At 45.3% G+C, this 23424-nt stretch overlaps 1 long non-coding RNA gene and 1 pseudogene across 1 annotated transcript; both read right to left on the reverse strand.

Annotated features, from left to right (window-relative positions):
* Nucleotides 1–1733: 1733 nt before the first annotated feature.
* On the reverse strand, nucleotides 1734–7780 carry LOC143435261 (uncharacterized). Its single transcript, XR_013105398.1, has 3 exons — nucleotides 7517–7780; nucleotides 2715–5919; nucleotides 1734–2496 (listed from the first exon to the last, which is right to left on the reverse strand). It is a non-coding gene; the product is annotated as an uncharacterized LOC143435261 (long non-coding RNA).
* A 1246-nt stretch (nucleotides 7781–9026) lies between these two features.
* LOC143435246 (uncharacterized) lies at nucleotides 9027–11095 on the reverse strand (annotated as a pseudogene).
* Between the last annotated feature and the right edge of the window lie 12329 nt (nucleotides 11096–23424).

Consider the following 23424-nt stretch of genomic DNA (forward strand, 5'->3'; position numbering starts at 1 on the left):
CCACACAACTCTTAAGGAACTTAGAAAATAAAATAAAACAAAACAGGGTTTTAGCATCAAGATACTGACCCTAGAGTTCAAAACTCACCTAATATTGGCACAGTCTAAAAAATTCTTGATCTTGTTCAGTAGTGGGTTAAGGTAACTGTAACTAGCAATTTGTTTCCATCAGACTCCTGCATACAGAACAAGCACATGGAAGTTTTGTAAATGAAGCCACCATCTTTTTGACAAATTAAAAGAGAAAGAGAGGAAGACCCTCTGCTGCCTGCTGCCTGTGGGCTGACCAAGTCAGCTGTAATCTGGGCTCATATCCAGAGCTTGAAGTCTTTCAAACCAAACACCTACTCCATTTCCTGCCTGCAGCCTGCAGAGCAGCTCCAAGGGGCCTGAGAGACCCGTGGTGGCTCTGAGGCAGTGGCAGCAGAGGAGTCTGTAGAGCCCTGGATATACTAGAGAAGGGCAGGTCCATGGAAAGACTCTTTGAAAAAGTGAACTCACGAAATTGGAAGTAAAGATGACTGAACAGAGCTGGGTGCCAGGGGAGAATGATAAAAATAAGGACGGTCTAAGATGCTGTGGTCCATGCGGAGCCGGAAACCCTCGTGGAAGTCCAGAATGCTTGCTGCTGACTAAAGGACTGGCTGTAGTAGCCAAGCAAGGGTCCTCTGGTTCACTTGGAAAGACTTCTTATTCTGGCTCTGTGTCTCCGGCTCCCAATAGTCTGGGTCCCTTCTGCTCCACCCTGGACAAACAGGGCTCCACCCCTGGATTCTCTGCCTAGCTGTCTCAGTGCAGGGACTGCTTTTCCTTCACGTAGATGACTTCCGTGAACTGGGGCTCCCCCGAGGCCTGTAGGAACACAGGCTTTGTAGGAAATAGAAGAGAGGCCAAAGGAAGGACTGGGGGGCAGAGAGTAGGAGGCAGGGTGGAGGGGGGCAGAGTGGAGGGGAGCAGAGTAGAGGAAAGCAGAGGTGAAGGCTAGCAGGGAGGAAGGGAGCACAGTGGTGATGGCTCCAGTTTAAGTGGGGAATCCTTTCCCCTCCCTGTCGGGCCATGGAAGGGTGTCCTGGTTCTTGGGCTATGGGTTCGGCCATGCCCCCAGAACACAGGCTCCTGTCACTCAGTCTAATCTCCATTCCACCTTCATCCTTCAGGCACATACACAGGTGGAGGGCATGAGGAACAGGCCCTAGAAAGATTTACATACTAATCAGGTACCTGAAGGCCAGAGGGTGGAGTCAATTAAGCATTCCTCCCCAGCCCCTCCCCCCTCCTCCTCCCTATTCAACTCAGGTCCCCCCTGGGTTTTGTGGGGAGCACATCCAGACCCATCCACCGTCAGCCATGCCAATAAACCGGTTTGGATTTTCTTGTGTGTTGGGACCGTGCTGTGAGGAACCATGGAGAGGCCTTTAGTTAATGAGCAGCCTAAACTTCAAGCTGGGGGAACCCAGGGCATTCCCAGCCAACTACCCACAGCTTAGCGGGAAGAATCCTGGATTCCCAAGCCATTTTTACCTACACCTCCCCAGACTGATTTCCATGCCCCTCAGTACTCCAGACAGTCAGTACACTTGGGCAGAGTGGGTGGGTGAGGGATGAGGAGGGTGTGGTCACATCTCCTAGCCAGGGACACTGTGCTCACTATGGTCAGAAAATGACAGGTGGAGCAAAAACTGGTGGATTTTGTCTGCTTGTTTGTTTGTGTTGTTGTTGTTGTTGGTGGTGGTGGTGTATGAAATTACATTGTGATGATGGGGAGTCAGGGTGAGTGCATGCATTCCACCATATGTTTGTGACAGCTTCAGAACAAATTCCAAGAGACAGGCTTTTTCCTTCCTGTAAATCCCTGGGGTCAAACTGTAGTCTCGCTGCTGTCTGCAGCCTGCGGATTGTCCAACTGGGCTGTAATCTGGACTCAGCCCTTCAAGTCCATCCACCCAAACGCCTACTCCATTTCCTGCCTGCAGCCTGCAGAGCGGCTCTGAGGAGCCTGAGAGACCCCTGGAGACTCCTGAGGAGCCTGAGAGACCCCTGGAGACTCCGATTCGAAGGGCAGGTCCATGGAAAGACGCTTTTAAAAAGTGGACTCACGAAATTGGAAGGAAAGATGACTGAACAGTGTTGGGTGCCCAGGGGAGAATGATAAAACTGAGGACGGACTGAGACGCTGTGGTCCATGCAGAGCCGGAAACCCGCGTAGAACTCCAAAATGCTTGCTGCTGAATAAAGGGCTGGTCATAGTAGCCAAGCAGGGTCCTCTGGTTGACTAAAAAAGTCTGCTGCTCATTCTTGGCTCTCTGTCTCTCCGGCTCCCAATAGTCCGGGCCCCTCCTGCTCCACCCAGGACAAACGTGGCTTCATCCTCAGAATCTCCGCGTCGCTGTCTAAGTGCAGGAACTGGTTGTCCTTTATGCAGCAGACTTCCATGTATCGTGGCTCTCCGAGGAAGGCCGGGACCGGCGGTGAGGAAACACTGCATCAAGTGTGAGCCTGGGGGGTGGGGCACGCGGTGAGACCCGGACTTCTTCCAGAGACCCAGGGCTCCGGTCTGGAGGGGAGTTGGGTGCTGTGCTTGGGAAATGAGTTCAGAAGGGGGCTGAGGGTCCAGAGGACGCATTTATGAAGCATTTACTCGGATTCCTGGTTTCTGCCCGAACCCCCCTCCTCCCAGAAGAGGCTGTTTCCCTCCCCCCCCCCCCCCCACTTACCAGCACAGGTCTGTGTAGGGTACCAGGGCAGCTGCCAGCAGCAGGAGCAATGCGCGGGTTTATCTATACAAAACTGGATTTATCTATACAAAACTCCAATGATAACTTAGTTACAGTCTTTAACTCTCCATGAAATTGTAGAGCTATTGACAGATTATGAACATCTAGTCTTATTTATTTGTTTGTTTGTTTTACATATATAGCAAATATACTGTTGCTGTCTTCAGATACACCAGAAGAGGGCATTGGATCCCATTACAGATGGCTGTGAGCCACCATGTGGTTACTGGGAACTGAATTTAGGACCTTTGGAAGGACAGACAGTCAGTGCCCTTAACCGCTGAGCCATCTTTTCAAGCCTAGTCTTTGTTTGTCTGTTTGTTTGTTTTAAAAGTGTATTCAGAGTGAAAGACCCCCAAGGGAGACCCTCACTCAAGTCCAGACCTGTGTGCACCCAAGGACACACGAGAGACCATCTTGATACAACAGCAAAAGGCAGTTTAATGGCGAGGGCCCTCGGGTCAAAATGTATCTCATGCAAGAGATAGAGGATTCAACCCAGACCCTAGGAATCTTGGGATATTTATAGGTAGAGGCTGGGGAAGAGCGGGAAAATTTGGCGCGGTTACATATGATTGGTTATTTTAAACATCAGCAACTTGCGTAAGTAATCATTTGAGCTGGCAGGATGAGCTAGCAGGATGACTAGTTATTTTTGACCATGAAATCTCGGACCTCCCAGAAAAGGGAAGAAAAAACATCAGATGGTCCATTACTCATTTGGGTTTGTCTGGACATGTCTGGGCATGTCTGGGCATGTCCTTGCATGCCTTTTTCTTTTCGGTCACCCTGCCCCTGGAGGGACTTGATATTTTTATTATGGTTATTTTAACAAGTTGTTGGTGGTCTTTGCTGACCATGAATTTTTGTTATTGGTTTCAAGTAAATTTTATTTTCACATTCCCAACTCCTTTTGTTTTGAATGATCTTAATCTTAAAATCAAAGATCAGTATCTTCTATTTTGTCTCCTATGATCTTGTACCTTTGTCTCAATACCATTAGCTGAACAGTATCTATCTTAGTCCTAACAAAAGCTATTAATTTATTTATTACACATAGGCCAAAAACCAAAAGCAAAAAAAATTATTATCAAGGGACTGGCTATGGCAGAGAGCAGTGTCATCATCCAAGGAGAGTGGGTGAACCAGGACTCAAATCAACCTCATTGAGCCTCTCTTTCTTTTTGTCTTCTATCTAATCTTTCTTTAAGTCTCTGCATTGAGTCTCAGACCACCCCGGTATGATCAGCATAAAAGCAACATTCTTCTTTGAGGGCTGCACACAATCTTCCATCTTTTAAAAACAATAGGTCTAGTCCCCTTCTATTTTGAAGGACTACTTCTGATAGTGATGTCAAAGATTTTTCTAAATTAGTAATAGACTGTTCTGACATCTTTAAATCTTCATCTATGGCAGAACTAAGGGCACTGAGGCTCTGTTGTCCGGTAACTAATGTGGCAGCTCCTGTCCCTATTCCAGCAGCGACACCAGCACCCAATAAAATGGCTAGGGTGATGGATACTGGCTCTCTCTTATATCTCTTAAGCCTATTATCAAAATGATTTTCAAAATTATCAGCAGTATAGTAATAAATCCTGAGGACTAGTTATACAAGCACATAAAAATCTGTAGTTGGTTCAAATATATTCATGGATATACAAGGAGTGAGCCCAGTTTTGCAGGCCCACCATCAATTGGGTTCAGGCACCAAATAAAAGGTAGTTGATGTTTTTGGATAAGATTCTGTCTGATTACACAAATGTTTATGAGAGGCGGGTGGGTTACCTAGACAAAGGCTGGTTTTTATCTCTGATACTTTAGTTAAAGTTAATTTCTGTTTTGTTCCCCAGGTGCAGGAATGATGGAAAGTGGTGTTGTTAAAGGTACCACTCACGGCGACTCCTATAATATGGGGGTGCTGCCGCCAAACACAGCCAACATGATCTAGTAGAATTAGGATCTGTACTATTTAAGGCCCGGAAGGCTCCAGTGATTAGATTAATTAGTCGTTGTCCTGTTGACAGTCCAGGGGTAGCGGCAGATGTCTTAAAGCCTTGTGAAGGGCTAAGACCCTGAGAGTCAGTGGTGGTTACCAGCATGGTTGGAACTGGGATTAAGATAGGGGACTTTACAGTGGGACCTTGTTCCTGGAGAACCTTGTTGGGTCCTATGGGTACTGTTGTAGTACTCTCTATTTTAAGTCTAATGGTAAAAAGAAGCCCAGGGTCATAACCAGTAATATAGAGTCGGATGCCCCATTGGGGCCCTCTCTTCCATAAGGTAGTCTGCTTTTTCCCTATGCTGGAGGACTGGATTTTTAGTGGCATACACCAATTGGTCCTACAAGGGTACATTATCAGGCGTTCCCTCTTGGAGGCTATAGTTGGCAGTAAGTGTAATCCAATCAATTGGGGAGGTAGGCCCCAACCCACCATCCCACTAGTCTCACATCCCAAAGACTTACAGTAGAAATGTGTTTTTGCTCCACAGTACCTCTGTCCCTTGGGTCTATGACGTCCCGGACAGACATAAAAAGATTTATGATATGTTTGAGACCTCCTATAGTGACTACAACATCCTGAATATCCTTGTCCTGTCTGGCCTACACAACTAGGTACTGGTTGTTGAACCTCTTGAATCTCTGTATCCCGCCTGGGGGCACCAATCGCTATCTGGCACAGGTCAGGAAATAAGTCTGGCCACCAGGTCCATGGGGGGGTGCACGGTGGCAATTGACCAAACAGTGTTTCCTTTCTCATTAAGCACTTCCCAGGTTTATAGTACTGGGGCATGAGGATTATTGTCCTGACTCAGGCTGGTGTCTGCGATGTAGGCGGAGCTTAAGAGGACTATCAGTTTTTTCCAAAATCTACCCATCTTGGCTATCTTCTGGAGGGGCCTTCTTGACATGTGACTCGTGAACCCAGGTGGGGATCCCTTCCACCTTGACGGCTGTTGGGTTCATCAACAATATCAGATAAGGCCCTTTCCACCACAGCTCAAGATTTCCCGCTCAGCGTCTCCTCACCAGGACTGTGTCTCCTACCTCAAACTGGTGTAGAACTTGTAGGTCGCCAGCAGTGTAGGAGTCTTTAAGCTGTTCCCAGGCCTCTTTCCTGACAATCTCAAGAGCTTTTAGCAGGGCTAAAAGGTGAGATGGGAGAATAGAGGGATCATCAGGACGAGCATTATTTTGTAAAGTCTCATAGATGGGCGGGGCGTCCCAAACATCAACTCGAAGGGAGTGAGGCCTAATACTCCTGGGGTGTTATGCACCCTAAACAGGGCAAGGGGAGAAGGGCTGTCCAATCTCCTATGCCAGTCTCTAAGGCCAATTTATTCAAGGTCTCTTTTAGTGTTCTATTTATTCTTTCTATCTGACCTGAGCTCTGGGGCCTATAAGCACAATGAAATTTCCAATTTATCTCCAGCTGTCTGGCCAGACCCTGACTTATCTGGGCGATGAAGGCAGGCTCATTGTCTGACCCAATTACCCGAGGGATTCCGAACCGAGGAAAAATTTCTTCAATGATCTTCTTGGTTACTACATTAGCTGTCTCTTTTCTGGTAGGAAACACCTCTACCCATCCTGAAAAGGTGTCTATAAAAACTAGGAGATATTTATTGCCATATTGGGCAGGTTTTATTTCAGTGAAGTCTACTTCTCAAAAGGTTCCAGGCCAGGTACCACGGAGGCGTTTTCTCACTTGGAGTTTCCTAGACTCTGTGTTTGTCAGGGCACAGGCTCTGCAATTTTTTTTACTATCTCTTCTGCTAGCTGTCTCTGTGAGGAGCGAGTGTGGCAGCCAGCTAAAATGGCACCTGAGACTTCTGCTCCTGTGCCTCTGCAGGACGGTGTGATCCCGGCAGACTGAACTCGATGGAGCGTCTTTCCCGCTGTGGGAAGCCGGAGCAGAGCCAGCACCTTGGAGCCACATCCACAGAACTACTGCACAGACTTGCTGCCACGCAGAATCAGGCCATCTGATGTGTGCCAAGGATATATGCCCACGTGGCAGGCTCTGAGTGACCAGGCATGGGGATATAGGGAGGAAGACCGGAAAAATTGGGGGCTTCCAGAGAGATGTGGAAAAGGATTCCTGAATAAACTGCTTTGAGAAGAACTTCATGTTGCGTCATTCCTGTCTGCTGGTCGGATAGAGAAGTGACATGTCTCGACCTCGGGATAGAATATGGAGACTTAGCTACCAGTTCAGTCATCGTTTTTCGGCCCTAAATGAGTAAGGGCATGTATGTGGGTTAAGTAGGCAAACCCTTCTCCTTTGTCAAGGGGCATTATCAGCTGTCCCCCTCCCCCCAAGTTCGAAACCACCATAGACAGAATTATAGGTCCTTGAGCTGCCATCTTGACAGCTTGGTCAGCCATCTGGTGTCCTCTTTCTATGGATCCCTCCCCTTTGTGTCTTGGGCAATGTATGATCACCACCTTATGGGGCAGATGGATAGCTTCTAATAAGCTGAGAATTTCTTCTTTGTTTTTTTATTTCTTTACCAGCAGATGTCAGCAGTCCTCGTTGTTTATAGATTGCTCCATGGACATAAGCCATTGCAAAAGCATACCAGCTATCTGTGTAAATGTCAATAGTCTTCCCCTCAGCCAGTCTCAGAGCCTGAATTAAAGCTATAAGCTCTGCTTTTTGGGCCGATGTCCCTTCAGGCAAGCTACTGGCTCATAAGACAGACTTCCCATCCACTACTGCTGCTCCCGCTCTACACTTACCTTCTACCACAAAGCTGCTTCCATCGGTATACCAAGCTGCTGCCCCAGACCACAGCTGGTCAGTCAGGTCCATCCTGGTTCCTGTTTCTTCAGCCAATATTTCTTCACACTAATGTGCTAGGGTCTCACCAGTCTCAGGCAGCAGGGTGGCAGGGTTAAGGATAGCAGGAGGGGCAAAAGTTAGCCGATCAGTCAACAACAAGCTTTGATAGTGGGTCATTCCGGCGTTGGACATCCAATGGTCTGGCGGCTGTCTGATAATGTTTTCTAGGGCATGGGGGGGCCACCACAGTCACATTTTGGCCCAAAGTTAGTTTATCAGCATCTTTTCCTAGCACAGCTGTTGCCGCTATCACTCATAGGCAGGAGGGCCATCCACTGGCCACAGGATCCAATTTTTTAGACAGATAAGCTACCAGCTGTTTCCAGAGTCCTAATGCTTGAGTAAGGACCCCTCTGGTGATTCCTTTTTGCTCATCAACATATAAGGTAAAAGGCTTTTTTAAGTTAGGCAACGCCAAGGCAAGGGCTTGTAACAATGTCTTTTTGAGAGAATCAAAGGCTGACTGATGTTTTTCAGTCCAAATGAATTCCCCTTTCTCCTTGGTCAGGGGGTAGACTGGGGCTGCTAGGGTGGCAAACCCTGGGATCCAGAATCTACAGAACCCCACAGTTCCCAGGAACTCTCTTACCTGGTGAGGGGTGGTTGGGGTTGGGATCTGCATCACTGTTTGTTTCCTAGCTTCAGTGAGCCATCTTTGTCCATCTTTCAGAGTATACCCTAAGTAGGTTACTTCTGTCTGGCATAGCTGTGCCTTTTTAGCAGAAGCCCGGTACCTCAACTCACCTAGCTCGGCCAGAATCTTCTGAGTTCCCAGCTCACATTTTTTATAGGTCTCTGCAGCTATCAAGATGTCATCTACGTACTGCAGGAGAGTCACTTGTGGGTTTCTGGCTCGAAATGAAGCAAGGCCACGGTGTAGGGCCTCATCAAACAAAGTAGAATTTTTGAATCCTTGTGGCAGTCTTGTCCACATGAGTTGTCCAGTCCTTCCATCTTCAGGATCTCGCCATTCAAATGTAAACAAGGGCTGGCTATTGGGATGTAACTTTAAGCAAAAGAAAGCATCTTTCAAGTCTAAAACAGTGTACCACACCCGTTCAGGTGGCAACATACTAAGCAGCTTATATGGATTAGGCACAGTGGGATGGATGTCTTGTGTTCTTTTATTTACTTCTCTTAAATCTTGTACTGGGCGGTAGTCATTCATGCCTGGTTTCTTCATGGGGAGAAGGGGAGTATTCCATGGGGATTTACAGGGGACTATGATCCCTTGTTGGAGTAATCTATTAATGTGGGGGTGTATGCCCTCTCTTTACTCATGGGGTATTGTCGAACCCCTATGTGGGTAGCACCTGATTTAAGTTCAATTGCCACTGGAGGGACTTGCTTAGCCATTCTCATTCTTCCAGTCTCTGCCCAGGCTTGGGAAAATGGATCCAGCCAAGTTTAAATATCTGTAGATGGTTTCTTTTTACTCTGGTATAGCCTATATTCTTCTCTCAACTGTAGAGAGAGCAATAGGGCAGGATGGTTCTTGACTCCCCAGGACAATTGTGGCCCAGCAGGGGCAAAAGTAATCTGGGATTTGAGTTTGGTTAATAAATCTCTTCCCAACAGGGGTGTGGGGCACTCCAGTATCACCAAAAAGGAGTGGGTCACTTGTTTTTTACCAAGGTCTACAGTTCGGGAGGTAGTCCATGGATATTGTTTCGTGGCTCCAATAACTAATATCTTTTTATCTTTTAATCTTCCCAAAGGTTGCTGTAATACTGAATGTTCAGCCCCTGTATCTACTAGAAAATCCATGGGGGTCCCCTCTACTCTCAAAGTTATCCTAGGCTGGTGGAGGGGGGCCGAGCCCCATCTCCCCTAATCTTCATCATCTTCCAAAGACAGTACTTTTGCCCCTGTCTTTTTAGGGCATTCTCAGGCCCAATGGTCCTTCTCTTTGCAGTATGCGCACTGGTCCTTCCCTAGTTGAGGTCTGTCGGTTTTTCCGGGTCTCCTTGGCCCCTGCCTCTGCTTGCCGCCTAGGTCCCCTAACTGTCTAACCTTGGCTCTTCTCTCCTCACCTACTACTGCGGCCAGTATATGTGTCAAATTCTTCTCCTGTCTCCTATCTCTCCTGTCTTCATCCTCTCTCCTTTCTCTCTTTTCTCTTTCCTGTTTCTCATCCTCCATCTCTCTCTTATGATAAACTTTCTCTGCCTCCTTGACCACATCCCTAATGGTGTAGTCTTGTAGCCCTTTGATGCATTGGAGTTTCTTTCTAATATCAGGGGCAGACTGCCCAATGAAAGCCATAATTACAGACGCTCATTGTCCTTCTGACATGGGGTCAAAAGGGGTATACCTCCTATAGGCCTCCATAAGTCTCTCTAAAAACACCAAAGGGGGTTCATTAGCTCCCTGCATGACCTCTCTTACCTTAGCCAAATTGGTGGGCCTTCTTGCGGCCCTCCTGAGACCTGCCACCAGAGCCCGGCGATAAGTGGACAGCCATTCCCTACCTTCAGCCTTGTGGTAATCTCATTGGGGACGAGTCAGTGGAAATCTCTGGCTTAGTGTAGCCTCATCCTGGACTGGGTGTCCATCATTATCTCGGATGTTTTTCCGAGTCTCAGAGAGTATCCTCTCTCGTTCTTCAGTGGTAAATAAGGTTTGTAAGAGCTGCTGGCAGTCATCCCAGGTGGGTTGGTGTGAATACATCAGGGACTCTATCAGACCTGTAAGTTCTGCAGGATTCTCTGAAAAAGGAGGATGGTTAGCTTTCCAATTATAAAGATGAGAATAAGTAAATGGCCAGTATTGTAGTAGCTGTAACTCATTTGGGTTGGTCGGGGTGGCTCCCACGTCCCTGAAAGGCAAAGCCACCATAGAATTGGGCCCCTCCAGGACAGAAGCAGCTCCCCTTCTGCTCCTTGTCCCTGCTGAGGATCTGCCACCTGTTGCCTCTGTGGCAAGGGCCGGGGGTGCTGAAGGCTGGGCTGTGGGCTGGGGTTGAGGGGGCATGGGCTGCGGTGGGTAGGGTGGGGGTGTGGGGCCAGCCACTCTGCAGGAGGAGGGGGCCACTCAGGGGGTTCCTCAATTTCAGGGTGTATCTTAGGAAGGGGCTTTGGTGGGGCGCTGGTCTCTTCATCTTTCTGCAGTTTTGATTTCTTCCCCGCCACTTCTTTCTGAACAGTCAGGACATGGGAGTTAGGTCGACGTGGGACCCAAGGTTTTACCCATGGGGGTGGGTAGCAGGCCAAATCTTCCCACACAGTAATATAGGGCTGCTGATCTGGATGTGATCCCAGTCCTTCCTGAAACACAACTACCTTAACGGCTCTGATAGTTAGCAAATCAAAGGTCCCCTCAGGGGACCATCCCACATCAAAGGTAGGCCACTCCGAGGAACAGAATGTCTGCCAAGGCCCCTTTTTTACAGTCACTGACGAATCATGTCCTCTCGCCCTAACGTCAGCCCAATGGTCTAAAGTCAAAGATAGTGGAGTCGTCACAGCCTGTCCCATTTCAAAACCTAGTAATCCCACAACCAAAACACAAGCACACAGAACTAACACAGTCAGACACACTTGCCAGAGTTTGGTCTTATAGAACCAGCCTGTTGGGAGCTGCGTGAGCGTGACAACATTCACCATTACAAGATGGTGCGGGCATCCTGTCCTCCCACTAGTAAACAACTGACTGCGCAGGTGCAAAAGGCAAAAAACGTGCCAAAGTCACTGCCCATCCCGAGGCATATTATGGGTAATGAGTGAACAGCCAATCAGAAGTGAACACGTCACTCTAGGGTGTATATAAGCAGTGCCTTTTCTGGGCTTTGGGTCTTTCTGCTTCTGCTTATACAAGAATAAAGCCTCGCTGTGGTAACCACCCAAACACTGCCTCTCATGTCTCTTTCTCGGGCGAAGGGGACACGGAGGGGCTCAGAACATCTGGCGTCGAAACCCAGGATCTTCAAGGCGCCGCGGAGAACCCCCGAGACTCGGAGCGAGTTAAAAGACTACAGGAACGAAGTACGTCTCTGAGAGATATGCCTGGGGTGGAAGCCTTCGTTGCGAGCGGACTTTCACTCACCACCGCCACTCCACTAGCTAGCCTCTTGCTTGCGTTGCTTTTGCTTTCAGCTATTAGTGCAAGTCAAGAGGTTTCAGGAGAGGGCCATGCTAGCATACCAGAACCAGAGCGTGTTAGCCGGCATCAGGCCAAGGAGCCTGGAGATCAGGCCAAGGAGCCTGGGGATCAGGCCAAAGAGCCTAGAGAAACAGATAAGGCCAAGGAGCCTGGTCGAAGAAAAGAGTACTCAAAAGAAACAAGGGCTACTGCAGAGCCTGTTAAGGTTAAGGACCCTCCACCTGCTGGTGGAGAGAGAGTGGAGGACAAAAGGACCCCCCCTTTATGGCAGAATCTTTGGGGAACCAGAGCAAGCAATGCCAGTGATAGAACAGATGATCTTTGAAAATGCCACAGCTGAATGCCGTGCAGCCATTGTCCCTCGTAGGAAAAAGGGGCTACAAGACTGGCTGAGAGCCTGTTGCGGCCTGGTAGGCCTCCTCACTAAGGCAGGATTTGCAGCAGCAAACTTAGAAATGGCAGCGGCCCTACTCCAAGATCAGGGACGCGATAGGCCCCCGCCATGGCCGGGGAGGGGAGCTGTTTGTGTTTATTCCACAGGTGAAGACAATCCAATTTGGGTCCCTACTCGGCTGGTGCAGATTGTGAAGAATAAAGCTAGATTGCAAGATGACGGCTCTGATTCTCCTGATACTGATGTTTGATTTGGGGATAAGTATACCACTATGGGCCATAGTTAGATCTTGGCCTGTTCCCATGCCAGTACATTCAAATTCTGCAGTGCTGCCATTGTTTACAGCTATTGAGTGTTACTTGGTTGCTCCGTCTTCACGGCGCACCCGCCAGCAGCCTGAGTTATATAATGCTACAAGTTTTCCATTAAATTTTACACATTGTTTTGTGGCAGCAAAACTTTATAGCATAAAGGTAATCTACTTGGTGTTGATTTTAGAGAAAATAGATTGCTTACATCGTTAAAGATTGGTTTTGTTTCTCAAAAATATGGTTATACTCTAATATTACAAAAGAGGCTTAAAAACATAGTTAAACTGCCAATATTCCATTGCCTACAGTTGGCAGTTCAACCGAGAGTTTGAAAATTTTTGATTTGCCTATGTTTATAGAGAAAAGATACAACACGTGTCTTTTAAAGTTTACAGTTTAAATTTAAGGTTTAAAGTTAAAGTTAAAGTCAAAATCGCACAATTCAGGCCTAGCCAAGCCTCAGAGAACAGGCTGGAGGGAGGTTTAAGCGCATTTACATTTGAATTAAGACAATGCTGACTGAGCTCTACAGCTCAGGTGCCAAAAGCTCCTTTTGTCCTGGGTCTTCACGACCAGGTCCTAGAAATGTGTTTACCGGAATTCGTCTTTTGTCTTCATTGTTTCTTGTGAGAAGAGGGATAAATCTAAGACCCGAAGACTTTACAACAGTCTGTGGGCTAAAAGTTATGATTATGCTGGAGACATTAAAATTATGCCTACTTCCCTCCATGAGTATAACTGTACCTGCTGATAAAATATTGTTCAAATTGTTTTAATTCCTTTATATTCAAAGTTGTTAAAAAATGAGGTGCTTTGGATTCCTCTAATATATGTAACAATTATTAGAGAATAAGGTTGGCTTTTATCCGATATATTCATTGGACTAAAAAAGATTGGTTATTAAATTAATCCAAAATAAAGTTCAAATTTAAGATTTATACAGCCTAACTTGCCTACTCCAGCTGCCATTTCAGTAAATGCTTATAGAATTCTTATAGATATAAAAGATTTTTTTATACCATCCCTTTACATTTCTGGTAAAGGTGAGAGGTTTACAGTCAGTAAATTTATTCATAATTTTTAAGAGCCCATGAAGTGATATTTGTTAGAAATAATTACTTCAGAAAATGGTTGTTTTACATTTTATATATATAAATATTGTTGTTGCTTTAATACAAAAAATTAAGAGGTTAAATCTTTTAGTGTATATTATTCATTGTGTGATACTTTATTAGTGGATTTCTCTAAAGAAGTTTTTTCCGCAAGCCTTTGCTCCAATATAACGAGCTTTAAAAAATTTTTTAGAGTACTTGTTGCTCCAAAAAAGATTCAAAGACAGTGTCTTTCAATATTTGAGACCTCAGTTATATCCTAATCAGATTGTGACACAGAAAATTCTAATAAAAATAGATAGTTGGGGCTAGAGAGATGGCTCAGCCGTCAAAGGTAGACTTGTAATTTAAAATATAAAAGCTGAATTCCCAGCAACCACATAGTGGCTCACAACCATTTATGGTGGGGATCTAATGCCATCTTCTGGCTTGTGAGTGTACATGCAAAAAGAAAATGGTTTACTTTTAATCTTCATTTGCTCTTAGTGATTTTTAAAAGTTGTTTAGAGATATTAATTGGCTAAAACCTCATCTTAAGCTTACCATAGGAGGATTTAAACCTCCGTTTGATAGTTTCAAAGGGAGGCAAGTCCTAATTCCCCTTGACAATTAACTAATAAAAGATACATAGCTTTGCTGAAAATAAAGTAAGCTGTTAGTTATCAACAGATAAATTATATAGACTATAATAAATTGTTGGCTGTTTGTGTTATTACTACTCATATGTCCACAACAGCCCTTTGACAAAAGAAACCATTAATATGGATTTGTCTTTCTTCATTTACAAATAAAGTTTATATGATAAAATCCTAAAAACATTTTAGATAAAAGGTTTATTCTTTATTCCACATAACAATTAAATTGGTTATTGAATTATTAAATTTGGCCTGTTATATGACAAACATTTTAGACAAATTTGATAATCATATGTTACAGTTTTCTCTATACATGCTTTTATATTTCCTAACATTTACTATGCATACAGACCATAGAAAAGATGTTTGCTATATTTACTATATTTACAGATGCCTCATCTATTGAGAAGACAATATATATATAATTAAATCGTATGTGTATTTTCTTGAGTTTACCCTGCTTCAACACAATTAAATTATGTGTTGTAGCCACTGTTTAGAATGTTAAAAAAGGTGTATCTGCCTTTGTCTTGTTGAATGGTATATTTCATGAAGTACAAAATGTTTCAGCTACACGATCTAATATCTCTAGCCATTTGAATAACATTAAAATTAATAAGGTGTTTAGGAATGCATCTGCACAACCGGTGTCGGTGTGTGTGGACCCTCCATTTTTCTTTATGTTATCCAACTTTCAAAATAATTCTGATATCTTTGATTGTAAGAATGTTACATGCTTTTTAGCACAATGCTGGAATGGATCACTAGACCTAGCCTTGGATGTGCACGTGCCTACCTTTGTGCCCATTCCAGTAGAAGCCGATCCTGAAACTTTCCCTACTACATCATTAATGAGACATAAAAGAGACTTTGGCATTACTGCAGCCATTATCACTGCTATTACCATCTCTGCAGCTGCAGCTGTGACAGCTGGCACAGGCATGGTTAATAAAGTTACAGCAGCTACTGTTGTTAATCAAATCTCAGAAAAGACCTCTGAGGCTTTGACCATTCTACAGAAAGTGGATGCATACCTGGCATCAGGCATCCTGTTGGTCAATCAGAGAGTTGATTTGCTCCAAGCCCATGTGGAGCAGCTCACAGATGTGGTTCAAATGAGCTGCGTGTCAGCAACCCCACATTTATGTATTACACCTCTGAGATTTATGAATGATACATTTATTCAAAGCCATAATCTTTCTGCTTATTTACAAGGGAATTGGACTAGGGAGCTGGACCAGATGCAGCAGCAATTGCAGATCCGGATTGCGAGCCCTAATGGAACACGAGTGGACCCTGTTACCCCTGGCGATTTTACTTCTTGGCTTACCTCTGCCTTTTCCTTCTTTCTTAAAGGGTGGGGATAGGCCTGTTTGGTGCAGCCCTATGTTGTGGATTAGTGTTCATGTTATGGTTGGTCTGCAAGCTCAGAGCCCAACAAAAACGTGACAAGGTCGCTATCGCCCAAGCACTCGTAGCCTTGAGCAAACATCTCCCCCTGAAATTTGGCTATCTAGGCTAAGAAAGTAGCTGATTGTTGAGGCCCACACTCTGCCTCAACACTTTTGCCTCAACGCTTTGGGGCTAAGTGCTCTGGTCAAGAGAGAGTGTGGCTCTTGGGGCAAGAGACGCAAAGAATGGAGACAAGACAGGGTGTGATTCAATCTCTTCTATTTTCTCATGTCTCTCTTATTGAAGGGAATTCTGAGGTATTTATATACACAAGCAGGAGAACACAGGTGAAAACATTTTACCACGTGCACCATACAGCTGAGGTCACTAAACAGCAAAACAAGCTATGTGGGATAAACAATATATTTATCAGAGTGTGCTTCAGCTGTTATAGGCTTTTGACAACCAAGTCTTTCATCGGGGTATATGGTTCCAGATGGCTGCAAAGTTGATCTAGCTGCTTTCTACTAAAGTCGGCTCCCAATAGCTGATGACTGAGACCCTCAGTCGATGCACCCCAAGGGTTCAGCCCATTGCACTGGGTCGATGAGAGGTCTAAGTCTAGCCAGCCCTTGCCTGAATAACTGTGGTACCTGAATATTTAGAGGTGTTGCAAGTGGGTACTTGACAGGGAATGTTCCATGAGTGTGGATAGATTTCCCAAAAGTATGCCTGATTGCACAAAGGTTTGATGTCAAGAAACCTCCCCTGGTGGCGCCCCAGGGTGGAGGCTCCCTTTCCCCGCCAAAAGGCATCGAGATGGGTATGGGAAGTATTCCTCATTGCACGACTACGAGAGAAGAAACCCATTACAATATCTCATTTTGCACAGGGGATCAGGCTTCTGCTTTCCCTCACTGAGTTGGTGCCATGCTTGATAGGCAATAGGCTGTTCCATCTTAAATATATAGATAGGAGGAGATGTTGGGAGCCGCATGAGCGTGACAACATTCACCATTACAAGATGGCGCGGGCATCCTGTCCTCCCACTAGTAAACAACTGACTGCGCAGGTGCAAAAGGCAAAAAACGTGCCAAAGTCACTGCCCATCCAGAGGCGTATTATGGGTAATGAGTGAACAGCCAATCAGAAGTGAACACGTCACTCTAGGGTGTATATAAGCAGTGCCTTTTCCGGGCTTTGGGTCTTTCTGCTTCTGCTTATACAAGAATAAAGCCTCGCTGTGGTAACCACCCGAACACTGCCTCTCGTGTCTCTTTCACGGGCGAAGGGGACATGGAGGGGCTCGGAACACCAGCCAAAATCTCTGACGGGGAAGGATTCCACTTCTTCCCCTCAAGAAGGAGCACTCCATCTCCTTTGTTCTGAAACAGGGCAGTCAGGCCTTCCTGACTTCCCTCCACCTCTGGAGCATCCTCCAGGGCTGCAGCCTGAGGCCCTAGCATGTCTGCTTCTGCAGCCACTGAGTCCTTATGGTCTACAATGGCAGCTGCTCAGAAACCGAAACCAAGACATAAAGACAGCAGTGCCACACTCAGACACACACACCATTCATACAGATCTACCTCCAAGGGGTCTTCAGGAGTCCTGGGTGGTCACTTAGATCCTGGACTCCCAGATGAGCCCCCATATGAAAGACCCCTGAAGGGAGACTCTCACTCAAGTCCAGACCTGTGTGCACCCAAGGACACACGAGAGACCATCTTGATGCAACAGCAAAAGGCAGTTTAATGGCGAGGGCCCTCGGGTCGAAACGTATCTCATGCAGGAGATTGAGGATTCAACCCAGACCCTAGGAATCTTGGGATATTTATAGGTAGAGGCTGGGGAAGAGCAGGAAAATTTGGCGCGGTTACATATGATTGGTTATTTTAAACACCAGCAACTTGTGTAAGCAATCATTTGAGCTGGCAGGATGAGCTGGCAGGATGACTAGTTATTTTTGACCATGAAACCTCGGACCTCCCAGAAAAGGGAAGAAAAAACACCAGATGGTCCATTACTCATTTGGGCTTGTCTGGACATGTCTGGGCATGTCTGGGCATGTCTGGGCGTGTCTGGGCATGTCTGGGCGTGTCTGGGCATGTCCTTGCATGCCTTTTTCTTTTTGGTCACCTTGCCCCTGGATGGACTTGTTATTTTTATTATGGCTATTTTAACAAGTTGTTGTTGGTCTTTGCTGACCATGAATTTTTGTTATTGGTTTCAAGTAAATTTTATTTTCACAAGAGTGCCCACTTTTTTGATTTTTTAGAAAGACTTATTATTTATTTATTTAATTAATTTATATGAGTACACTGTAGCTGTCTTCAGACACACCAGAAGAGGGCATCGGATCACATTATAGGTGGCTGTGAGCCACCATGTGGTTGCTGGGAATTGAACTCAGGACCTCTGGGAGAGCAGTAAGTGCTCTTAACCACTGAGCCATCTTTCCAGGATGTCTAGTTTTAATGGTAACATAGGTAAACATTCTCTGTTGTAAACGTCTTATTTGATTTATGATTTGAATTCATATTCAAACTTTTAGTGAACTTTTGTTTAAAACAAGGTGAGGGGGGATACTTGGAAAAACCATGGAATCTATTCCCCTAGAAAACTACAGAAACCTAGGAATGATTGCATTGCATGACATTATTACATCAGAGCAGGAGGAGAGAGCAAGATTGGGAGGAGGAAGGAGGACTGCAGAGTAGAATAACTTAGAAATTAAGAGGTTTTTTTGTGGGGGGGAGAATTTCTGGAGAGAGAATACGTGGAGAAGTTTTAGAGAAAAAGAACTTAGAAATAAAGATTAAGATAACCTTTCAAAATGTTCCTTTTTCTTCCTTCTTCTTTCAGTCACATTCTGAGCTGATAAATTAGTTCCAAGATAAGAACAAAGTCTACTTAATCTCCTGATGTTTTATGACTAGGTGCTAAACACCTGGGACTTGTGGTTTCTGGCTTCAGAGGAACTCAGAGAGTTGTGTCAGCTATCACTGCAAAGAACTTAGACTTAAGAGAGGTAACAGTTTTAACATTAAAAAGCAACCCTAATTATCTTGCTAGATAAGTCTTGTCCTGGCAGCTCTCTCCTTCCCCCACCCCCACTCCGACCCCCGATCCCCAAAGCAAGAACAGGAACGTTTGGAGCTGGACTCCAGCATCTAGTATTGAACATGATGTGAAGATGAAGTATGTAACATTGAAAAAATTTAAATATGGTGCTCACAACAAACAAACATACATGCAAACAAACCCGAGGCTAGAAGAGAGGTGGCTCAGCGGTTAAGAACACTTGCAATGGACCAGGGTTCGGGTTTCAATTCCCACATCCAGTGGCTCACAATTGCCTATAGCTCCAGTTTTAGGAAGTGGGTAGCCTCTTCCGGCCTCCCTAGGTACATGTGGTCACACTGTGCACATACACTCAAGCGGGCACACACACTACACATAAATACAATACACAGATTTTTAAAAAGCGGTGTGCAGGGTAGTGGTAGCACACGCCTTTAATTTCACCACTTGGGAGGCAGAGACAGGCAGATTTCTGAGTTGGAGGCCAGCCTAGTTTACAGAGTGAGTTACAGGACAGCCAGGGCTATATAGACAAACTCTGTCTCGAAAAACAAAACAAAACAAACAAACAAACAAACAAAAAAAGCAGTGTAACCATATCTTGAGTTCTATGACATTTCTGGTGAGGGTTAGATCAGAAGGTTCTGCCCTAACAAACATTAGCCCCTTGATGGGTTCATAATATTACAGCATTGTTGAGAGTTAGGGGATGGTAGGAAGTGGTGTTGTAGAGCCAGGGAAGGGTTGAACCACCCCCGGCCCCCCAAAACAGACAGGGGCCGTATTCAAGCTTCCTTGGCCCCTCAGTGCACCACTGTGATGCAGGATGGTTTTGGTGATGAGGTGCCCCAATCATCTACTGGGGCAAGGCTTTATAGAAAGCAATGAGAGATAAAGATAGAAATAGAGATAGATAGATAGATAGATAGATAGATAGATAGATAGATAGATAGATAATCTAATTGGAAAGTTGCTATGGCTTTAATTGGAAAGTTGCTATGGCTTTTAGCATTGTCATATCATAAAAACTTAATCTGTTTCCCTCTGCATCAGTGGTCCTTGGGCAGGGGCAAGCTTGTAACCTGGGGGTATAGGTAATAACCTGGAGACACTGGTCTTGTTAGGGGTGTAACCTAGAGATGCAGGTCTTGGGGGTTAGCTAGAGACTGGAGTTAGGCTCAAAATCTGTTAGGGGATAACTTGGAAACTAAATTAGGTAGAAACTAAGTTAGAAACCCATTAGTTTGCCTCAGTTTAAACTTAGGTCAGGTTCTCTAAAATGGAGTCTAAACTTAAAAGATTTGGCCTCTCAGAGTCTATTGGAGGAAGGATGCCTTTCCCCTGGTCTCTTCCTTGACCTTTCTGGCCACCATGATGTGAACTACTCGCTTTGCCCATGATAAACCAAAATATACAATAAAATATCCAAGGTTTCTTTCAAACCTTGAGCCAAAGATAAATTCCTTCCTACCTCAGGAGTTTTGTCACAATGACAAGAAAAGTAGGATATCTATGATTTCTCTTTCTATTTTTTTTTTAAGTTCTGCCTGTATGTATGCCTGTACACCAGAAGAGGGCACCAGACCTCATTATAGATAGTTGTGAGCCACCATGTAGTTGCTGGAAATTGAACTCAAGAGCAGCCAGTGTTCTTAACCACTGAGCTATCTCTCCAGCTCCCTTGTTTTGTTTTGTTTTTAATTTTTAAAAACAGGGTCCCAAACTTGAGGCTAGCCAGCCAGCGAGATCTAGGGATCCCCCTATCAGGGAATCTACACGTCTCTGCCTCCTCAGTGCTAAGATAACAACCAAGTTCTATTAAACCTGTTCTAGCCTCTTCCAACCTCCCTCTCCCTCTCCCTCTCCCTCTCCCTCCCCCCTCCCCCTCCCCCTCCCCCCTCCCCCTTCCCCTCCCCCTCCCCCTCCCCCTCCCCCTCCCCCTCCCCCTCCCCCTCCTTCTTTTAAAGACAGGGTTTCTCTGTGTAGCCCTGGCTGTCCTGGAACTCACTTTGTAGACCAGGCTGGCCTCGAACTCAGAAATCCGCCTGCCTCTGCCTCCCAAGTGCTGGGATTAAAGGCGGTTGCCACTGTAAAGCCCACTAGAAAAGGAACTCACGATCCGTGGAGAACTGCAGACGAAACCCAAATCACTCACGAGAAACTCAACTTGATGCAATCGCAAGAGGTTTACTGGCTAGCCAGGGCTGTCTTCCCTTCAAGCCAGAGGAATTCAGCCAAGAACAAAAGAAGTTTACAGCTTTTAAGGGGGAATCTACAAACCAGGTGGAGGTGGAGTTAGGGAAGGGGGAATGCTGAGAGTGGAGTTAGGGAAGGGGGAAGGAGGGGGAACAGGTCACTAGGTCATTGATACATTTGATCTCAAATTCTTAAGATGAATGGTGTGTCACTTTATAATTGGCTATTTCGAACTAGTTTCACACTATATATCATGAGCTCCAGTTCAAGGGGGTCAGGCTTATCTCAAACTTTTAGCATCCTGGCACCAACTGTCTCAGGGCTGTTAGTTCAAAGCACGGCCAGGCTAATCTCAGGCCCATAGCATCCTGACACCATGAATCTTAAGGTTTGTTTAGTTAGGGCCATCTGTTCAAATGGTCAGCTAATTTCCTGGGACTGAGGCAACACAGTGTTTGACTTACAGGTTTTTATGTCTTTGCTTTTAAGAGTAGGGTTCAAGGGATCAACTTATGATTTTTCTATCTTTCACCACCACTGCCCGGCCAACACCTGGCTTCTTAACACCAGTTTTCAAAGTGAATAAGTTTAAGAGTTAGATAATGATCAATGATCAGTTTTGTATAAATACTGAGTGAAAATATTCTTCACTTGATCTCATTTAAATGGACTAATCTCATATTTTCTTTTAGTTTTGAAGGGGCATGCATCTTAAATTATTGAGTCTTTCAGAGCCACTTGGGAAAGCTATCATATGTATGCCAGGTACTTGTTCTCATATTTGGGACAGGAAATCTACTTTTGCACACCCTAACCCGTATCCTCTGGAGTTAGAAGAACTTTTTGAGATAAGGTCTGATTGTGGTTGAGGCTAGTCTCAAATTTCCAAGCTCAAGTGCTAGTCTTGCCTCAGCCTCTTGAACAGCTGGGACAACAATGCTGATCAGGGTGCCAGGCTGAACCAAAGGTTTATTGTACTCTTTGATAATAACCATGGCCTGAGAGTCTTTGCTGTATCCCTTGGAATATACATACAACTGCAACTGGCTCCTAGAGGAACCAGAACAAACCACGAAGAGTTATGAGGGAACTATATTCATGTGTATGTGTGAGGTCATGATATGTGTGCCCTGTGTGCAGGAGCCCAAAGAGATCAGATGTTAGATCCTCAGAATTGGAGTTATGGGCAGTTGTGAGTTGCTGTGTGGGTGCTGGGAACCAAACCCTGGTCCTCTTCGAAAGCAGCAAGTGTTCTTAACCGTGGCGTTATCTCTCCAGCACTCCAGATTCTGTTTCTCCCATCCGGAACTTGATCCTAATGGTCTCCTACACAAGGGGAATCTCTTGATTGAACAATGAAAACTCAAGTTTTCCTGCTCCTATGATGGGGAGGATGCAGATCAGTTGACAGAGTGCTTGCTTAGCATGCACAGGGTTCAATCCTCAGCACTAGTAAAAGCTGTGCAAAGCTTTTGGGGCCACTTTTAGAAACTTGGCAGGAATTTGACATTGTGCTGGGACAAGGAAGTAAGTTCAGGCAGGAATTTGACTTTGGGCTTGAACAAAGCACGCCTTGGGCAAGAATTTGATTTTGTGCTAGGACTCACTCGGAAGTAGGTTCAAGATGAATACAGCTGAGGAATGTGTTCTTTGTATCTTGATGGGTCTTATGAAGAGCCTGAATACAGATATCTCAGGACCTATTGTCTATGCTTTGTTTGCTCATCACCTACCCAGTCTACGCTCCCTTTGTTCTTTAACTACTTTATGACTTAGGACAATAAACCAGCTTCAGCCTAAGAACAGGCTGGGGTCATGCTACAGAGTTGACTAATTGTCTTTTTCTTTTTAATTCTCCCTCCTTCTCTGGAGAACTGTTGACTGACTGAGCTGGTAAATGCCTGTCATCCCAGAACTGGAGGCAGGAGGATCAGAAGTTCAAAATCATCGGTGCCAACATAGGAAGTTTAGGTTAGACTGGGCGACTTTCTTGAAGAAAAAAAAAGTTTGGATATTATCCTATTTGGGGCATGTTTCATTGTGTGTGGTTACACACACACACATACACACACACACACACACACACACAAAGTTATCCACAAATTATATTTAATGTGCAAAAGCCAAGGACCATCAGCTATGAGGCTTACTGCAGAAGCCAAAGACATGAGCTAACGATGCAGGCTGCAGGGATAAATGAGGTTTTATGCTTTTAGAGCATATGTTCCAGATGGCTGTCAGTTGACCCAGTTAGGCACAACTCTAGAAATGAACTGCCAAATAACCAATGGACATTGTTACATGGACACTGATGAGTACTTTTTGTTTTTGAGATAAGGTTTTTCTGTATAACAGAGCCTGTCCAGGAATTTATTTGTAGACCAGGCTGGCCTTGAATTCAGAGATTTGCCTGCCTTTACTTCCAGTGTGCTGGGATTAAAAGTGTGTGCCACCACACCTTTAATCCCAGCACTTGGGAGGCAGAGGCAGGTGGACTTCTGAGTTCGAGGCCAGCCTAGTCCACAGAGTGAGTTCCAGGACAGCCAGGGCTACACAGAGAAACCCTGTCTCGAAAACCAAAAA

The sequence above is a fragment of the Arvicanthis niloticus genome, chromosome 20, assembly GCF_011762505.2.
Source record: "Arvicanthis niloticus isolate mArvNil1 chromosome 20, mArvNil1.pat.X, whole genome shotgun sequence".
Classification (NCBI taxonomy): Eukaryota; Metazoa; Chordata; class Mammalia; order Rodentia; family Muridae; genus Arvicanthis; species Arvicanthis niloticus.